Genomic DNA, 18217 nt, shown 5'->3' with positions numbered 1-18217 from the left:
AGTATGAATACTGAAAATGCTCATTTTTCAATTCTGAAAAGTAGTGAGAGACAGCAAGCTAGGGGTTAATGATAGGCTTTTCATATCTGCAGTGCTTTAATTCTCTAATCGTACCTTACAGGAGTTTGTAAAGACACCTGCCTCTTTGCCATCAAATTTCCTTTTCCACATAATTGCAGAGGAGAGGATTATTCAGTAATAATACTCATATAAAAGATAATCTCTAATACCTGGCTCTGCACTTGCATATGTCTAAGGATTTCCATTTAACTTGGAATGTCTCCTTTGCTAGGAGCAAGTGCAAAGGCTGCTAGCTATTTTTAAATCCAAATACCCTTCAAATCTTAGCTACCCTTTTCTATAATTTAGCTCCTGCTTCAGGAGGAGTTCAGTTCCGATTCATACTGTGCTGGCTGCAAATCTTTGGCTGAATAAAAGCTGAAAATGCAAGCCCTTGTAGCAGTATCCAGATATCAAAGGACTTTGGGCTGCATTGGAGGCGAAGTGTTTTTATATTGGTGTGTTTGACTTAGATTTCTCAAAGGGAGGGTTTTCGGTTTTTAGTGAGCCTCTGTGATGACGTGCCTGCACTCAGCTGCTAGCTGCAGTGACACTGCAATGGCTGAGGGGCGGCTGTTGGATGTTCGCAATGAGCTCATTCTCCCAGGAGGGAGCAGGGTTTACAGTGCATCACCCGGCAACTGCAGCCTTCTTGTGAAATCCATCTTTAGCTTCTCCTCAGTTAGGCTGGTCTGATTCTTCACTTTGGGGGTGTGTACATGGTGAGCAGATTTTACTGTATGGTTGATTTTTTTTTTCCTCCCTCCTCTAAATGCTTCCCTGGACTGATGAATCATTTCTCATCTGGTTCCACTATTCAGAGGACAGAGATGGAAAATATAGTCTTATGCAGCAGGGATGCATTTTTTTTAGCTTTTTGCAGTGTGAATCATAAAAATCCTTTTAAATCTGTCTGCTAGGAACAGCCTACAGGTTTTAAAATGAAGTGCACTGCATACAAGGAATGGTGCTGTCCTCAGGTAAAGCAGAAAAGCAGTGTGCATCGTGATGGAGCATGCCTGTAAGGTTAGTTCCTATACATGTTTATTCATATATAAATATGTATATAATAAATGTGTTGTGTGTATATTTATATGTTGCATGTGAGTGATATACTACATATAGATTTTAATCCATTTTCAAATGTCCTGTTTTGCATGCTATGTTTGAATTTTTTTCCCTTAACATCGAGTTTCGCTTTGCTGTGGTTAATAAGCATAGCTGTGATTTTACAACATCTTTGGTTTAGGATGCATGCAAGCCCTTCTAAGATAATGTCTCCGGATTTCATTGGTTAAATGGGCTGCACCTTCTTGCTACGTTTATTCAGTCCAGATATTGGTAGAGTCTCCATCATATGTGATTGAGTTGAAATGTCAGAGCCTGTAATTGTAGTCAAATCCCCTCTGCAATGTGAATGTTGCTGTTTCGGGGTAATACAAGTTATGATAAATTACTGTAACAAAGTAATCTGGTTTCTGTGCTCACTGAATAATTTGGGCATTTCCTATTTTCTGAACTCTGATATGTGTACTGTGTAGCTTGAGAACTGTTTCCTAATCTGTGCTGTTTAATCTGTTAGATTTTAAAAAAAGGGTTTTTTCCAGCTACTTGCTCCCTTGATGGCTTTAAATGTCATTTATCTCATCAAGATTCCTTTTCAATTATTGTGGCTGCCTCTGTACTGAAACCGTTTAAAATGCAGACAGGGTCTATAGGGCAAATACGTTGAACTGGAGTCAGATTGACTTTTGTCAGTTATTTCTCACATCGCGATACTTTCAGAGAAACCCATGTACTACACAATAGCAATTTATTGGCAAGACAGTTATTCATTGCTGTCAGTCTAGGCTCACAGCCCTTGACCCTCATATAGCATTTTTAACATACCAGCTATTCTATGATTTTGCTTTTCTCTGAATTTTTAAGTGCATGGTGTTTAAAGTATTCTCAGAAGAGAAAAGTTTGGCGTAGGGGCTATCTTAATACTTTATTTTTGCAATGGAATATCTGTTCATTTTATATTGGCTCCATCAGCTTTCTAACTAGTGACTCCTTTTTCTTCGCCTGGAAATGTCAGAATGGTGGAAAGATTAGCATTTGTAGTGGTGTTGGATTAAAAGGTAACTGAAACTGGTGTGAGGACGAGCGAACTCCGTGACTAGAGGAAATTGCATTTGTTGCTAGGGCCATGATTGAAAACACAGCATCCTATTGTAGGATGGCTTTTAAGAATGTGCTTAAGGCCCACTAATTGTCTTGAAGAACACTAGTATTAAATCTGTTTGTGGAACTGTGTGCCTGTAAAGCTTTTCCATACTATATAGTCTCAAAGAAACAGTTGCCAGCACCTCCTAGCTAGTGAAGCTACAGAAATTTCCAAGTTCATTGTCAATGTATGTGTAATAAAAGAATAAAACTTTACTTTACTTTTTTTAAATGCATCTCTGAAATATTACGCTTTATTGTGTATAGTTCACATTGAAAATCAGATATGCTAACAGCTGAAGGCTCTACATGATGATCTCTTTTTCATACTTTCCATTAAAACATCTGCCTTTACCTGTGGGTAAGCCTTCTAGCTTGTTACCTTCTCAGATGCATACTCTTCATGTATAATCAACAGCAGAGGTTCAAATTCAATGGAGCAATAAAACAAAAGAACGCTCCAAAAATTTTACATAAACCAATTGACTTGAACCTACTATTTGAACAAAAAACTTCCACCAAACTGTTCTGGTTGTTAAATGGGACTGAACAACTTTTAAGACAAATAGTAGCATTTGTGCTCATATATGCTATGGTAAAAGCAGCCAAATAATAGGTAACCTTTCAAACTTCCTGTAGTCCTATCTTTATTTCTGCACAGCTGACTAATAAATAGCTTTTATCTGGATGCTATGGAAAAAGGAGAGCTTATTCATCTGTAGAGCATCAAGTGTTGGCTATTACTGGGGGCAGAATGCTAAGCAAACTCTATGTGTGGTCTAACCCGGAATGACAATTCCCTGTTTTCCTTTGTCACTTGCAGTCAAGACCTCTGTAATCAAGTAGACCTAAAGCCGAAAAGCATCACAGGAATTTAATATAGTTCTGTAGAAATTATTCTAATGAGAAGTGACATCATTGTAGGGGTTTTTTTTAAACACTTAAATTCTACAGGAGTTCTACGTATCATTTTCTTCAGGAACACTTTAGGAGTTTATTATCACTGACGATCCTGAAGCAAGATATAGGTTCAATGAATTCCAGTCGTCTCTGTGGTCTCTAATGTGACCCTCGTTTTTGTACTCTGTCCAAACAGAGCTGGTATCTGAAGCGAAGTAATTAAGAAAGACTTGAGAAAATGTCTGGAGGACAAAATTTGTTTCCCAAAACACATATGTAGGCTGTGGGACATGGAGTGTTGGCTTATTTTAAGCCAAATGGATATTCTTTAGTGTTTCTTTTTCAAGTTATTCTGCCTCTGCTAAGATTGCTTGACCTTGACAAGGTCATATGCAAAATGGAGACCTCATTTTTCATAGAGCTGAGGTGAAAACAAAGTCAGTTTAATAGGCAGAATGTGTATTTTCTATCTATTTAACTAGTGTTTCTGGATTCTTATTTTTCTCTTTTTGCTGGTTCTAACCTCAGCTCTCATTTCGTAATATAGCTGTGAGGCCTGTTTGATGAGGGTGGTTTCTAATTCAGAGGGGTATGGAAAGTAACAGTCTCTGTGACCCTCCTAAACTTTCCCACACTTAGTCTGGGAATGTCCCAGGACTCATTGAAACCACCATCTCATCTAAAAGCTGCTAACAAAAAGACACTAGATTATCCATGAGGCTTATTTTGTCGTAATTCATAGCTAGAATTTATTCTCATGGAAGTAGTCTAACATTAATTGAAGAGCAAACTGTTAGCTGTGCAAGACTGCTGTGATATGAGATGCTATTTAGACCTGTCATCAGTCTGTGGCAATCCTGGATTCTGTTTCAGCCCTGTGAAAATCAGTATTGATGTAATTAATTGATTCAACTTGTGTTTTTGATACACAAAAAGTCTTCTCATCTTTTTGCTGACTGCTCAGTTTGTCTTCCATGTCCCTTGGTTGCGTAATATATGTGTCCCCTGGCACACACTATAAGTAAAGGAGAGCATTAACGAACACATGGCACATACTATATTTTAGTGGGATGCAAATCTGAAACAAATTCTGTATTAACGTCATTTAATTAAAAGAGAAATTACACAGAAAAGGCCTGTTTCTGATCCCACTGAGTCCATGTCAGAACTCTTACTGACTTCAAGGGACTCAGGCTGTGCCCAGAAGGAGAATTTTGTGAAGTGGCTGAAAGATTTACTGAGTCGCACTAACTTTTAATAAGACCACTGCTCTAAAATCCCCAAGGCCCTTTTGAAAAATTCTTGCTACGTTTCAGTTTAACTAGTTTAACATTAAAGTATATTGATTCATTTGATACTGGATTACTTCTCTAGCAGTCTCCATGATGAATGATTTCTAGACACGGTTTATAAGGATGTGTTTAATTTGGGTGAGGACTGTGCTTTTGAAGCAAATCTAATCATCCCCACCTGCTGCACTTCAATTTGCATCTTGATGTGGTCTCAGATGCACATTCTGGATTCCTTTTGGATAAAACTAAATCAGAAGATGTTCTCCAATCAATAAGCAGTGCTCACACCACAGGGCAACAGCAGGGTTTGAAGTACCCTCAAAATGTGTATAGTGTGAATTGCCAGGTCTTCAGTGTCAACCACTTTGCGTTATAATACAAGTATATGTTGCACTGCTTGCTAATATAGACACAGCCTAAGATAGTCTGCAAGGAACATCAACTGTCAGTGGGTCAGTAACCTTTCAGAAGGATGAAAGCTTGAGTTATACCTCAGAAAACTCACATATTGATTTGTAGGGTTACATGAGGTGTTGTGCTAGACCATCTCTAGTGAGGACTGGGTCAGGTAATTAGCAACATAGTCTTTTTAGCTCATGATAAAGAACTGCAGTTAGTGTGGAAGGATATAATCCTTCATATATGGAGAGGACCTCAGAATACATTAGACATTTAGGTAGGGCATTTACATTTAGAGAATCTATGCTTTTAATTTATTGTTGCTGCTAGTGTGGCTGTTAATTTGTATAGCAACTGAATGTTTGAAAATGTAATGGAGGATGCAAATAGATGGTAAATATTAAGACATTTCTTCTCTTAAAGGATTCACATTCCAGGACTGCAGGGTGTGTGACAGAGAGATTTCTGCTCACACAGAACACAACAACAGTAAAGGTACCAGGTCCACTTATTAGTTACCAAGGAAGGATGGCAGTCTTGAGAGAAAAACAGATTCTGTATCTTAATTTTTTTTAAATTATCCTTAACTACAGTTCTTGCAATTAATGTACAATAATGTTTTTGCTACATATAGAAATTACTGGTATTTAAGTCACGTGTTTATTCCCATTTAATTCTGAGCTGAATGCACAGGTTTTCAGATTGCTCAGATATTATGATAGATAGCAGAGAATGCAAATTTAATTAATATGCAAATAGTAATCCACATCCCAGTCAAGGTGACAGCAGTGTTTGACAGAATGTATGGCAGTGATACCCTAGAATTCACTGATGGAGTTCACAGAATCGTTTAGGTTGGATGGGACCTCTGGAGATCATCTAGTCCAACCTCCCTGTTCAAGCAGGGTCACCTAGAGCATATTGCCCAGGATCACATCCAGACGGGTTTTGAATATCTCCAGCGAAGGAGACTCCACTACCTCTCTGGGCAACCTGTGCCAGTGCTCTGTCACCCTCACAGTCAAGAAGTTTTTTCTCAGGTTCAGATGGAACTTCCTGTGGTTCAGTTTCTGCCCGTTGCCTCTTGTCCTGTTGCTGGGCACCACGGAGAAGAGGCTGGCCTCATCCTCTTGACACTCCCCCTTCAGATACTTGTACACGTTGATGAGATCGCCTCTCAATCTTCTCTTCTCCAGGCTGAACAGGCCCAGCTCTTGCAGTCTTTCTTCAGAGGAGAGGTGCTCCAGCCCTCTAATCGTCTTGGTAGCCCTCCGCTGGACTCTCTCCAGGAGTGCCATGTCTCTCTTGGACTGGGGAGCCCAGAACTGGACACAGTACTCCAGGTGAGGCCTCCCCAGGGCTGAGGAGAGGGGCAGGATCACCTCCCTCGTCCTGCTGGCAACACTCTGCCTAATGCACCCCAGGATCCCATTGGCCTTCTTGGCCACAAGGGCACACTGCTGGCTCGTGTTTAACTTGTCGTCCACCAGCACTCCCAGGCCCTTCTCTGCAGAGCTACTTTCCAGCGGGTCAACCCCCAGTCTGTACTGGTGCATGGGATTATTCCTGCCTAGGTGCAGGACCTTGCACTTGCCTTTGTTGAACTTCAGGAGGTTCCTCTCCGCCCACCTCTCCAGCCTGTCCAGGTCCCTCTGAAGGGCAGCACAGTCTTCCGGTGTGTTAGCCTCTCCCCCCAGTTTAGGATCATCAGCAAACTTGCTGAGGGTGCACTCTGTGCCTTCCTCCAGGTCATTGATGAATATATTGAACAAGACTGGAGCCAGGACTGACCCCTGGGGGACACCACTAGCCACAGGCCTCCAACTCGACTCTGCGCCATTCACCACAACCCTCTGAGCTCGGCCATCCAGCCAGTTCTCAATCCACCTCACTGTCCACTCGTCTAGCCCACACTTCATGAGCTTACCTAGGAGGATGGGATGGGAGACAGTGTCCAAAGCCTTGCTGAAGTCCAGGTAGACAACATCCACTGCTCTGCCCTCATCTACCCAGCCAGTCATCCCGTCATAGAAGGCTATCAGATTGGTCCAGCATGATTTCCCTTTGGTGAATCCATGCTGACTACTCCTGATCACCTTCTTGTCCTCCAGATGCTTAGTGATGACCTCCAGGAGGAGCTGTTCCATCACCTTTCCTGGGATGGAGGTGAGGCTGACAGGCCTGTAGTTTCCTGGCTCCTCCTGCTTGCCCTTTTTGAAGACTGGCGTGACACTGGCTTTCTTCCAGTCCTCAGGCACCTCTCCTGATCTCCAGGACCTTTCCAAGATGATGGAGAGTGGCCTAGCGATAACATCCGCCAGCTCCCGCAGCACTCGTGGGTGCATCCCATCGGGGCCCATGGATTCATGGATGTCCAGTTTGGACAAAAGATCTCTGACCTGATCCTCCTCAACCAAGGGAGAGTCTTCCTTTCTCCAGCCTTCCTCTCTTGTCTCCAAGGTCTGGAATTCCTCAGGACTGGCCTTAGCAGTGAAGACGGAAACAAAGGCAGCATTCAGCAACTCTGCCTTCTCTGTATCCTTTGTCACCAGGGCACCCGCCCCATTCAGCAGCGGGCCCACGTTTTCCCTAGTCTTCCTTTTGCTATTGATGTATTTGAAGAAGGCCTTCTTGTTGTCCTTGACATCCCTTGCCAGATTTAATTCCGACTGGGCCTTAGCCTTCCTTGTTGCATCCCTGCACGCTCTGACAACGTCGCTGTATTCCTCCCAAGTGGCCTGTCCCCTTTTCCACATTCTGTACACTTCCTTCTTCTGCTGGAGTTCAATTAGTTGATGTTGTATCTTAAATACAGCAGCTAGAACATTCAAAAATGTTCAGTTCTGACTGACAGTGAACAGTATTAGGTCAGTGTAACTTTTTATTTTTCTTCGAGAAGTGTCTTTTGAGATGGAAAAATTGACATTTTTTCAGTTTTTCCTTCTCTTGTTTATGTACTTCTGGAAGTTTATGGCAGCATGTTAGAATAACTCATAATTTTCCAAATAGCTTATGCCATTTAGTCTGTTTGGAGGCTGGGCAAAGTGAATTCGACTCAATCAAATCACAAGGTAATTTCATAAGGAGCAGATTCATGATTATATGGGGAATTAAAAATGTGATCTTTCCAACATCAGAAATGATTTATTTTAATATGTCACATAGCCTTCAGATTTTGGGGAGCATGACAAATGTATGAAACACTTCAAACTCTTGCTGGTTTAGTACCGTCATAGTATAGTTGCCTTTTATTTTTGTCAAGAGCTGCCAAAAAAGCAATGATGGCACTGGTGCCACTTCTTAATAAAGTTATTACCATTCCAAGCTCTCAAAGTATAACGGTGTTCTCTTTTTTACTTTTTATGGTTTTTATTTTGACATTGTAAAGGAAAGGACATAAAACTGCCAAAAAATTACAAAAGCAGATCACATCTTTTTCACACAGTAGGTATAGTTACACTTAGAGAAGGCTGGATGCATTCAGAGCATTAAGGCAGAGACTAGAGGAGGACAGGCAGCGGAGAGAGAGGAAACGGGGAGTAGGGCAGCAGCGCTTTCATGTGACCCAACGCAAGTGTCCCTGGGCAGCGTTCATGTGAGAGCAGAGACTCTATCTCCTTGAACTCCATATCCTCATGGTAAATCTGTCTCTGCTTATGATGTGCGTGACTATGAAAGCGCCTCTTTTATTTTTAGATAGCACATGAAGTCCTTGTTGTACTGTATGGGAACAATCAGGAAACATTTTACACTCACTGTACTGTGAGCTGTTTGGATGCTAGGAGCAGCAGAGTTGGATTAGCTGTCATCACGCACAGGCAGCATTCATCTGCATGGCATTTTCTGAAGTTTGTGTTTTCTGATATTTGCATTAGCTTGCATGGCGCTCTTCATAACACTGCCTTATACCGTACCGATAACTCCATGCAGACAGGCAGTCCAAGCTCAAAGAGATTATAATCAATTGGTAAAAGGGGAGAAGAAAAAAAGAGGAATACATTGGTGTTCCTGAGTAGGCCTGTGTCAGACTAGGTAGCGGAGCTTTAGCTCCCAGTCAAGTGCTCCTTGGACGTATCTTCCAATACGTCACAGCCAATTAAGCATTTGTCTTGTTTAATGCTGTTATAAAAATAAAGCTTCAGTATTAATGGCTTACATGTTTTTATATAAGAGCTCACATAAATTTGAGCACTTAAAATTCTTTGATTTGCCTGGTTTATAAAATGTCTTCCCTAACAGTGCAAACTTCCATCAGGTTGTTTTTTTATATACACAGGATTATTACTTGTATGTGATATTTTCTTACACTGTCTGAGAAGAAACATCTGCAAAGAAAGTTCATGAGAAACTTGAGGGCATAGTTTAAATCTAATATTACCATCCAAAGCACAGATTTTTCTTTATCTTGAAAGGTAGATTTTAAATTTGCACATAAATACAAGGGAAGTTCCCTAAATATGGTTGATATGGTCATGTTAGCATGTTGAACTACGTAGTAGCTTTTGGTAATAGTCTTTTCACTTTGGAGAATTCCAGTGACGTCCATACCCAGATATGATATCCAAATTTTGCCCTAGTTCAAAGAAGGGACCTGGTAAGTACCTAATATTTGGTCCATAACAGTAAATATCCATAGTTATCTGTGGGGTGATCATTGACATCTTTATCTTTACATTTTGCTTATTTTATTAGCAAAATAAAATGATTGATCATTGTTGTCTAATATCATAACTTCTTGCGTATCAGGGAAGGCCAAATTATTCTGTCAGTATTTCGTGGGTAATGGTTTTCATATTGACTAGGAAGGCAGATTATGCATATGGTGCAGTTCAACCGAAAAATGGTTGGAGCACGCAGGAATGTTTAAGCAAGAGTGAGGCAGGGTGTGGAATGCATACATGGCTGTGAACCTACAGGGGCCCCCGACAGGCCACCTCGCAGGCTGCTCAGCCGTTCCACGTATCAGCAGGAGCTTCCCTGCCTGGGAAACGGGGGGAATAGGTTGAGCCCATGGACGCTTGTTGATAGGACACGTTATGTGAGTGAGAGTCAGGCATCACTGCTGTGACTTTTTGGATTACTGCCGTTAAGTTTCAGTATTTATAGTTTGTTTGGATTCAAAGCAAAACCAGGCAAATATTTGCATGAAGGTAGTAAAGAAAAAGTGCAAAGGGTCTTAAAGAGAAAGCGATTAGCTTTCTCTGAAGTACTAATAAGTAAATGGAAAATTTCCTGACTTAACTGCGATAGAATGGATACATATCGACAGTTAACGTTTGCAGTTGTTATAACCCTTTTTTTTCTGCAACCAAAGTAATTTTGGGATTTGTTGTATTTTGAATGGTCACTTAAAGACTTATTTTATTGGTAGATCGTATGTTGCTCTTTTATTACATAAGCTATCTATTTTAGCAACTGTTCTTGAGGGAAGCATTATGGATTTTATTTGTGTAAATTAACATCTGGCATTTCCATAAAGATGTTGGCTCCGAATGACCATAACCTAAAGCACTGTTGGGGGTTGCAGGAAATTTCTGTTAGCTCAAGCGGCTGCTTGCACCTTCTGGACTTGAAGGGTTAACGCACTCTTTTCACACCAGAGGTGAATGATATATCATTTACATTGCTTGCAGAAGGATTCATTATAGGTTTTCCTTAGCGTTTTCACCTTTTACTTGTGTTTGTTTCAATGTTTTACATGAGGTCTTATCTGCTGCTCTTTCATGCTGTGACCGGTCTGCTGCTTGGACTTCCTCGCAGAGCGTGAGCGTTAGCCGGTTATGAAGGGGGAAGGGAGATGCTCACTGCATTTATCATTGTTTCAGACACTGGCTTATTCTTTTTCTGTCCTTTTCGCTTACTGTCTTATTTTTTCCCCACACCATCATAGAGACTGTAAATTCCTTTAGTATCTGATGTTGTACAGGACAAATAACCATGTGTTAGGCACTGAGAAAGACCAACTGACTACAGAAAGTATAATAATGGCTGATTTTATGTCTTGAGGTCACAGCTGGCAACATTTAGCAGCACAGTTCTAGAAACATCAAATGAGGTTTTGAAACGAAGGGATTTGTTTCGAGTTGGTTTCCTCTGCGTTTCCTAAGCTTTCCTGAGAGTGCTGGGCACGTGGTTCCTGAATCTGCACGTACAGACAACGTAGTTGAAATTTCAGTTACACGTATTGCTCATGCGTATTTGAAAGACTTACACAGACCAAACCAGGACTGTCAAAGCTTTGGACTTTGCTAGCTCAAAAGCTTGTAGTGGAAGGGAAATCTCATTGTCCTTAACTGTCCTTAGGACGCATTCGAGCTCAGCAGGAGTTAAAAACTAGTTGTTTGTCCACAGGTGCCCCTCATTACACTGTCTGTTAGCTCAGCAGGCTGAAAACTGCTGACCTCATTTTAGGTAGGAGCTTGGCAGGGTTGGACTGGAGAGCCCTCCCAGGTAGCTCTTGCTAAAAGGAAGTAATCTTGTTGCTGTGCTGGTTTGGGATTTCCTGTCCCCCGCCTTCCCCCTTCACTAAAATGTTTGTGTGTTGTTGAAGATAACATAATAGCCTGGGCCTTCCAAGTTTTATAACATGCATATATATATATACGTAAAAACATAGTAAAGAAGCAAACAACGATGCGAGTGGGAAATATCAGTGAAAAACATCATAGATTTGAGGAGAAGCGTAGAAGAGAAGACTGCTTGGCACATGTGGATCCGTCCTTAGCGAAGCAGGCGGTAGGTAAGGATGGGTGAAAGTGAGGCAGGCAAAGCAGGGGAGCACAGAGGAGGGGGGAATAGCTGAGTCTGGGCGTCAGGCTCACGGTCAGGAGGAGGAGCTGTAAGTCAGATATAAATATGCTCTTTTTCCACTCCCTTTTTTTTGTTTGTTGAAAGGAAAAAACTGAAATAGAAAAGTATATGGAAATTATTTTTTCAGAAGTGCCCTCTAATCAACAGGATGACTACAGATGGTCAGAACAGATAGGTATCATGACAAAGACAGGTATCATGACAAAGATAGCACATCCTAAATGACAAGAGACCGGAAGGATGAGTAAAAGCTCCAGAATGCACACAAGCAGCTGATATGAGTTCTGTTGCTGTATTGTGACACTTACTAAAAGACTTGTAAAAATTGGGGAAAAATCCCTTAGCATAAAGGTATTTTTCCTCCTTTATTTGCAAAACATATAATATTATGAGATATATACTGTGAGGATTTTTTTTTCCCAGAAGTGAAGGGGGACTAGAGAGGAAATCCCTATTGCCCTTATTTGTGGCCTATGCTATCAGTCTTGATTTACCATGCTAGATTTTTAAAAGCCCCGTGAATGCCTTGGTGATGCTAGACTGAGTTAATACAGCTCCTGATGTATCAGCTAGTGCTATGGTAATCCTTTTTTCAGGTAGATCCTAAGCTATTGATGACTCAGGAGAGTTGCAGACTCCATGATCTCTATGGAAAATCCGTATTTTGCAAGGGAGAAGGAAACAATAGGTGCTAAAGTTCTTCCCGTTTTCACTCCATTATCACCATCTCTAGCTGGCATTAGAGAGAAGCGTGTGTAGGGCAAGAAAATGAACTGGGCTTTGAGACAGGGGATAGGTTTATAGCAAATCATGCACTGGGCTATGACGTGTCCAAGGGGCGCTGTGTGAGGTTTGAAGAAGTGGCTTATGCAGAAAATTAGAATCTTTCTCACAGATATGCAAAGACTATAAGAATGGAATAAAAATAGTGTTTTTACATTATCTGATCTATCTTATTCAACTTGCTAGAGCTAGAGGAATTTTCTGGATGAATGTTTGGAATTTACTGAAGCACAAGATGTCAATAACCTTCTGGTTCTTACCCAAGATCACAGACTTCACCTTACCATTCACTCACCAATATCTCTAGCAACCTCTCTTAAGGAGCTTTCAGAGTGGAGAGCAAATGATCTTCATGGCCTATGATGTGTTCCCTTTTCTAGATATGCAATGATGTCAATTGGGCATTTTTTGTGTGTACAGAGTTAATATGAAAAAGATGTAGATCATTTCTTCCATCTGCAAAAGCTAAAGGCTTGACTGTTGAAATGCTCAATAGGACAAGACTTATGCCAGCAATGAATGCTTTTGAAAAATCCTAAATAGCTTTCAACAAGCAAGACTTATTCATTGGCATTGACCTGCTTATTTTTCTTGGTGAGGAGGTAGACATTAGTAACGAACCCCGTTTAGCTGTCTATCTGAACATAGTAATTGCGCTTTCCATCCACCTGGTCTTATGCTGTTGAAAATGTTTGGATGTATTTTACCTTAAGAGCAGTAGCAGGTATGTGAAGAAAAAAGTTGCTAATTAACTCAGTGTTATGAATAAATGTGAAATTAAAGAAAAAATAGATGCTCCTGCTAAAAATATCAGTATTGAGTGGCTTTAAAAATAAGCCACTCAGTGACTGCATTTGACACCTAAGATTATGGCCATGAATATTATAAATAGTTTTTTCTTCTGATTATATGTCTATGTCAACCAACAAACAGTGATATCAAGTAGTATTAGTCAGCTCAGGAGTAGATGTACCTCCTGGGAAGGAATGTCTATATAGAAATAGCTGTATATGTAGATCTCCAAATCACGAATGAAAGATAGGAAGCAAGAAATGGGAGGATATGTTAAAACAGCAGAGACATCTTTGGAACAGAATTTGAAAGCATTAATCCATAACAGCACTAGATGAAATCAGATAATTCAGCTGTTGTCCTGGAAATTCTGAAATACTTTGCTCTTACCTCCATCCAAACCCTCTGACTTAAAGCCTCATCTTTTCACTTACTTTAGCATCCATTATCTTTTTAATCTTTGTTTTAATAACACTGTCTCTAGGAACGTATATAGTAACTCCATGATTTAAGAGCATGAGAAAGTGTCTTCTGTTCTGTTTTTAGCCATTTTTAACCACTTTGTTGCAGTCCGCCACGTCTGTACTCTCAACTCCAGGGCATCTTGTAATCCATAGACATAACCAATTTCGAGGCTACTCAGGCATTTTTAGTAGGACTTTCTTTAATAGCGTAAGGAATCTAGGCACAAGCATGATCTGAAACGGTGAAGCAATAACTGAGTGCAATAACAGCGAGCAACTGAAATGATGAAGCAGTAACACGATGTTTCAGGGAGTATGCACATGAGCGCTTGTTTGTGTGGGCTGGATAAACTAATGTCTAATTAAGACCATTAAGAAGAGATTTTCGGCGTGGTTGAGGAAAAGCAGGCATGGGGTTTCTTGTAGGAGGCTGACACTTGGCAACCTCCTGATATACTCTGCGGTACTCTTCTTTTTCGTTCTCAGTTATATGAACGTCACCATATTAAGCGTCAGGGTTTTCTTGGTGGTGTTACCTGTTGTCACTTGACAGTCAGTGCCCTCACAGTGCTATGTCCCATGCTCTTCAAAGGCTTCCTGTTACTCCCCTGTCTGACTCCAGTGCCCTGTGGCCCTGTGGCACTGACATGTCATCTTTGAAAGTAACGTTTGGTTTGGGTCACCAGGAGCAAGTGCCAAGTTTGAAAATAGGAACCCCCAACAGTGGGCAGTGTCCAGCCTCAGGGCAGCAGCAGGAGGCCTTTTGAAATCCATGGCTATCTGTGTGGTTGTGAAGCTTTTCTGCTGTTGCTGCTTTTTACCCCCACATTCCTCGGCCGTGATCCATGGCACAGTACATAGGTATTCAAGGTCCTTTGCTAGAACACATGTTTGAAACTCTTGCTGATAAACACCTGTCAAACTATAGCTGATATTCTAATGGTTTAAACATATTTATGGCTGCAGAGAGTCATAAGACTCTCCTCTAGTCTTCTTTTATGCACTTATTGGCTGATGCTTGAGTATCGTGTATCTTGAAAGCCTGATGTTCAGAAGACTTACAGTTTGGGAGGCTATATTAGATTTATCTGAGATTTACAGTGTGTAGTAACAATCCAGTTGTACTGACCATGCAACAAAAACAAGAAAATCCTTGTTTGTAAATAGCACCGGTATTCTTGCATTTAGTTAGAAGGAGGAAGTCTTTTCAGATGATTAATGCATAGATAAAGCTTGAACATTTGATAATTTGTCACAGACAAAACTTTAAAACACTTCTTGGTCAACGGCTTCTGAAAGTGAAATTTCAGCTTTCGTTCTCCAGACAGTGACAGCCTATTGACAGCAACAGTAACTCTTCCTTTGACTGTTCAGAAGGTCATGCTTCCTCAGCTGCTTTAATATGAAGATTAAAATGTTGTAGCTGATCATGAAAGAGCAACCCATTGTGAAGTGCGCACCACATGGAGGTGCTTACTGGGACTGGAACTGCTACCAGTCCGTAGTAATGGATGTTACAGTACTGCGTAGCCTGATAAACAGAGCGTTGTTCACTTCAGGTTTGAATTTGGGGTAAACTTCATTTTTTTAATTTTCAATAGCTCCATGCAGATGGAGTTGAGCTCTTATCTGAAACTATTTTTTGCTTTTGCAACATTGGCTTGCAAACTATCTGCATGCTGCATTGTTTTTAGCCGCTTGTTAATATTTGACTAGACTTCTTTATGCCCTTTAAAGCATCAGTGACAGTGAGCATTAATAAGAACAATACTGCTTTTTTTTGGAGTCACATGCTAGTATGGTATTAAATCTGACTTTATTAATATTTTTAAGATTTTAGTAGAGAAAATAAGATGGAGGAGAAAGTAAAGTTAAGGCTGCCCAGCTGGCACCAAGGAAGACTGTTTTTGTTACTGCTCTTTGTTTTCTTATGATATTGTAATTTTAAATATAATGCTTTAATCAAAAGAAACTTTCATTTCATTAGTACAATAAACAGAGTAATAGAAGAGCAAGTCTGTTAAGTCAGCTGGCATCAGCAATGAGGTGTGATTACCAGAACCTAGATTTTTCAGTTGATTATAATTGATAATGAAACAAACATAAAAAATATAGACACCTAAAATTAAGAAAGATGAATACATTATTCATTTGAATAATAAGTGTTCTTTTTGAATAGTTAAAACTCTTATTCATAGTTTTAAATTTCAAAGGGCCAAATTTTCAGGAAGTGGAACAAGCTTGATTTTAAAATTTTGATTTGCTTTTTTGTTCTGAGCCCTGAAAATACTCGTTTCCTTAACAGTGACAGGTAAAGGTTCCAAAAGGCATTAACCAAAATGCCAGCTATAGCGTTAAGCTGCAACGTTGTGAAGATACCTCGTTTTTTATGTAGGTTCAGTTTAACCTAAAAATAGTGTTAGTCTACACAACTCACTTCAATACATGAAATTCTAAAGAGAAATTGTCACGTGTAGTTTTTTTCCCCCCGGTTAACTGGAGGTGGGAAATATAATTTACGTAAGCGTAATAAAGCGATTGTGTGGCACAGAGATAATACTAAAACACGGGGAAATTCTACATCCTGAGCCAGATTCCGACCGTCCTGTTCCCGCTGGTTTGGCTGCACAAGGTAGACGCAAAGCCGTAGGGTCCGGCCGGGGAGGAGGCTTCGCGGCAGGCTGCAGGAGGGCTCTCCGAGCCCGTCCGGCCCCGGGCTCGGCGCCGCTGCCCGCGCTCAGCCTGGCTGCGCGGCCTGAGGATGCTGCCACCTCTCCCGCTGGTTTCTAGCTGGGGAAGGGCAGGAGCGATGTGTTTAGTGGGTGGAACCAGCTCTCTAGCTTCTGGAAGGTTTTCTGCTTCTGGCTGCGTCTTTGTTGAGGATATTGGTGCAGGAGATTGCTCTTTTATTTAGCTTTAGCGGTGTCACAAATGCTCACGAATCTAAGGATGCCTCCCTATTTAGCAGCATAAGTCCTAGGCTAATGCTAAGACTCTACCTCTTCTTTTAAATACAGCGTGGATCGAGGTTGGGAAAATTTTCTCGTTTGGTCAGCCCGACTCACACGCAGCCTTGCATTTGTTTTTCCACAAGAAACTGTTTCCACTCGTCGTCATGTAACTGGCTGGGGAGGGTTTAGTGAAACATCTCCGGCGAGAACAGCAGAGAAATGGATCCGGGAAGCAGATCCTCCCCTTAATATTGTAACAGTTTGGTAAGTTCCATCTGAAAAATAAAAAGCTGATGTCTTTGCTGAGTCATAGACCCGTCGGAGGCGGCGGGCGGCAGCTGGGGCTCTGACGCGCCGGGAGATGCTGAGGTGCTGGAGTTGGAGCAGGGGTGAGGTGAGTTCCCTCGGAGGTATTCTCCAGGATAGTACTCGTATGAAATTATTTTAAAATCTCCTCCAGATAGGTTGCAAGCTTAACTTGGCCTGTAGGACTGCACAGGTACGCTCCTGCGTTACAGGGGCTGGGACTGCATGGCTCTTCAGGGCAAGTGCCTGGGAAAATCAGGGCAGTAAACACTCCCTTCGCTGCAGGAGGAGCCTCGTCCTGCTTCAGGAAAGATGCTGAGCATCTGGTGAGCAGCGGCTCTGAACACTGTTTTACCTGTTCTTGCAGCATACTCATCCGTTTTCCTGATCTGTACGCTGGCAGCGAGGGCAGGAGAGTCTGCATCTGTAAGGAGGGACAGGAAAGGCAGCTGCGTATGAAGTTGTTTTGCTGAGAAAGCAGGAGGATCAGGAGAACAGAAAAGATTTGCTTCTGATGGAGAGGAAAATTGCTTGCGTCTGTTTTCCTCTTGCAGATCTATTAATCAGCTTGATCATTCAATCTGATTGTTTCCTCCACGAGTAAAATATACCTTGCAGTAAGAAGCTTATTTTCAATTGTAGAGGCCCATTTTAAAGTGTCCAGAGTCTATTCTGCTTTCCTGGCATTTACAAATCTCTCTGTAGGAATTTGGCCAGGTGCTTTTCCAGTCTTTGGATCAGGTTTTGTTCGCCGGAGCTGCAACGGCTTTACACTTGTTGTTGTGCTGTGGTTCGGTGGTTCAGCTGCACACTCAAAGCGTGTTTGCTTTCTGAAGCTTTTTCATTGTCATAAGTCCGCAGAACGGGGTATGAAATCCAGTGAACGAGGTTATATGGGAAGGAGGGAGTTAAATCTGTTGCAAGAGCTCCAGTTAGATATCCTTACGCTGGAGAAGTGGTACATAGTACACACACACGACGGCTTTCACCCATCGCCATTTAAATGTAGCGTTTGACATTTGAAAGTAACTTGTTTTTCTGGAAGTACTGCTGAGATATATATGTAGATATATAGAAAGCAAAATAATTTGTGGCAATGACTTCAAATGTATATATGGAAATTTAACTGCTGGTCCTTACTTTACCTGTAAATTACAGAATTATATTTTAGGAGTGTTTCAAAAGCAAACATTATAATTAAGATGCTAAAAGTAAATATGTGTTTTCATGAACTTTCTTCTAGGTTTTTAAA

General features: G+C 41.1%; 1 protein-coding gene across 25 annotated transcripts in view; it reads left to right on the top strand.

The window, feature by feature from the left end:
- The first annotated feature begins 608 nt into the window (after positions 1-608).
- Positions 609-18217, top strand: part of JAKMIP3 (Janus kinase and microtubule interacting protein 3) — a 121361-nt gene continuing 103752 nt past the window's right edge. For 23 of the 25 annotated variants that reach the window (XM_068951366.1, XM_068951365.1, XM_068951364.1 and 20 more), the window contains exon 1: positions 609-1086. The gene's annotated coding sequence lies outside the window, so the exon portion shown is untranslated. Of the gene's footprint in view, positions 1087-16979; positions 17054-18217 lie in introns of those variants that run through there. The other 2 variants (XM_068951348.1, XM_068951351.1) reach the window with 2 other exon arrangements.

This window comes from Struthio camelus, chromosome 7 (genome assembly GCF_040807025.1).
Source record: "Struthio camelus isolate bStrCam1 chromosome 7, bStrCam1.hap1, whole genome shotgun sequence".
Taxonomy (NCBI): domain Eukaryota; kingdom Metazoa; phylum Chordata; class Aves; order Struthioniformes; family Struthionidae; genus Struthio; species Struthio camelus.
This window is presented reverse-complemented; position numbering and strand designations above follow the sequence as displayed.